This window comes from Arachis ipaensis, chromosome B3, assembly GCF_059453495.1.
Source record: "Arachis ipaensis isolate K30076 ecotype BB chromosome B3, ASM5945349v1, whole genome shotgun sequence".
Classification (NCBI taxonomy): Eukaryota; Viridiplantae; Streptophyta; class Magnoliopsida; order Fabales; family Fabaceae; genus Arachis; species Arachis ipaensis.
The window spans coordinates 36,296,206-36,298,937 of NC_142438.1; positions in this window are offsets into that span (position 1 = coordinate 36,296,206).

Here is a 2,732-nt window from a genome sequence, read left to right on the forward strand (position 1 = left end):
CCAAAAGGATAAAGCCAAAGCCATGATCTCTCTTTGTCGTCATCTTGACGAAGAATTGAAAAATGAATATCTTACACTAAAAGATTCTGCAGATATGTGGAAAAACCTTGAAAAAAAAGTATAATCATAAAAAAATAGTGATACTTCCTCAAGTCCGATATGAGTGGGCGCACTTACGTCTTCAAGATTTCAAATCCATAAATGAATACAATTCAACAATGTTTTGAATTATCTCACCAATAAAATTATATGGGAAAAAGATAACAGATAATGACATGTTAGAGAAAACTTTTTCAACCTTCCATGTCTCGAATATGCTCCTACATCAGCAGTATCAAGAAAAAGAATTTAAAAAATATTCTGAGCTAATTTCTTGTCTTCTTGTTGCTGAGTATAACAATAAATTGCTTTTAATAAATCATGAAGCACGTCCAACTGGCGTTGTCCTATTTCCTGAAGCAAATGCAGCAAATCATAACTCTAGAAGAGGTAAATGGCAAGGTTTTAGTAACAAAAAAAATTATGAAAGACAAGAAAAGATATCACCAGAAGTGGGATAAAGAAAGAAATAATGGATAAAATAAATCAACAGAGGATAAATATTTTCGTTGTGGTGGAAGAGCCATTGGTCGCGTACCTGTCGTACCTCAAGGAACCTAGTTGATCTTTACCAAGAATTCTTGAAAAAATATGACAAAGAAAAGGAGACGAATTTTGTTTCAAAAGATGTTGAAAATTACACCACTCATTATAATGTATTTGACTTCTTTGAGGATCCTGAAAGAAATATTGGTCATTTGATCAATGATAAAAAAAAGTTTAATATGTGTGTTTGTTAAGTACTCATGTAAATAAATAATGTTAAGTTTTATTCCCGATGTATTTGAATTTCAAGTATGATGTATATAAATAATGTCTAATAAAATATTTATGTTTATGAATTTTAAAATTACTAAATGTGTCAAGTTCTAAAATAATAATAATAGTAATAATAATAAAACTTTTAGTATATGACACTATTTTTATGAACAATGCTTTTTAGAAAAATAATTCTAATCAGGAATATAATTTTACTGTGCATATAAATTTACTCATTTTATTATTCTTATTTGTCTTTGAAGAAAGTGGCAAGGACATATAATAAAGATGTTTGCCTTGCAAATAGTGTAAGTTCGCATACTATTCTCAAAAGTAATATATATTTTACACATCTTGTACCAAAAGAGGAATATGTTAATACTATTATTGGCTCAGGCAATGTGATATAAGGCTCCGGAAGAATTATAATTTTGTTTCTCAAAGGAACAAAATTCATAATAAATAATGCACTATTGTCTACTAAGTCTCTAAGACCGCATTTGTTTTTGAGAACAGGACAGGACAAGACACCGAGAACAAGACATAAGGGACAGATACACAAAATTTTGTGTTTTTGTATTCTTTTTGGTGATAAATTAGAACAAATGATGAAAATCCAATTTATTCTCATTTTTTTCATTCAAAAAATTGAGATGAAAAATATAATAATAAAAAAATATAATTATGAAAAATTAACAAGAATAATGAAAGAAAAAATAAAAAATAATAAGTTGTATCCCTTGTTAGTGTCTCCGTTAAGGGTGTGCATGGTTCAGTTTTTCTATAAATTGAACTGAAACTGCACTAAACCATTTTAAATAGTTTAGAAACTGAACCAAACTGCTTTGTCACATATGAAACTGGTTCTAAACCAGTTTATAATACAGTGCACTAGTTTAAACCAGTTTATAAAAATAAAACTGGTTTTAATTAAAAAAACCAGTTTAAACTGGTTTATAGACTAAAACTAGTTTTTACACTCTCCATCTTTCTTTCTCTCTCTCTCTCTCTCTCTCTCTCTCCCTCTCTCTCTCCCTCCCTCCTCCCTCTCTCTCTCTCCCTCTCTCTCTCTTCCTCTCTCTTTCTCTCTCTCTCTCTCTCTCCTTTCCCTCTTCTGCTCTCTCTCTCTTCTTCCCTCCCTCTCTCCTTCTTTCTCTCTCACCTTTCCCTGCCTCTTCCGCTCTCTCTCTCTTCTTGCCTCCCTCTCTCCTTCTCTCCCTCTCTCTCATTTCTCTCTTTTTTCTCTCTCTTCTTCTCTCCCTCTCTCTCCTTTCTCTCTTTCTTTCTCTCTCTTCTTCTCTTCCTCTCTCCCCTCCTTTCTCTCTCTCCCTCCTCTCTATTTTCCTTTTCCCTCTCTCTCCTCCTTCCCCTTTTCTCCCCTCCCCTCTCCTTGTCTTCCTCTCTCTCTCTCTCTCTCCATCTCTCCCTCTTCTCTCTCCCTCTCTCTTTCTCTCTCCCTTTTCTCCCTCTCTCCTTCTCTCCCTCCTCTCTCTCTCTCCTTCTCTCTCTCTCCCTCCACTCTCTTCCTCTTCTCTCTAACTCCCCTTCTTTCTCCCCCCCTTTCTTTGTCTTCCCCTCTCTCTCTCTCTCCACCTTTTCTTTTCTCTCTCTTCCCCTCTCTCTTCCTATCTCCATCTCTCTCTCCCTCCTCTCTCTCTCTCTCTCTCTCTCTCTCTCTCTCTCTCTCTCTCCCCTGCCCCTCTTTCTTCCCCTTCCCTTTCTTTCTCTCTCATTTTCTCCCTCTCTATCCCTTTCTCTCATTTCTCTCTCTCCCCTATCCCTCTCTCTTTGTCTCTCACTCCCTCTCTCTCCCATTTCTCTCTCTCTCTCTCTCTCTTTTTCTCTCTCTTTCTCCCTCTCTCTTTCTCTCTGTC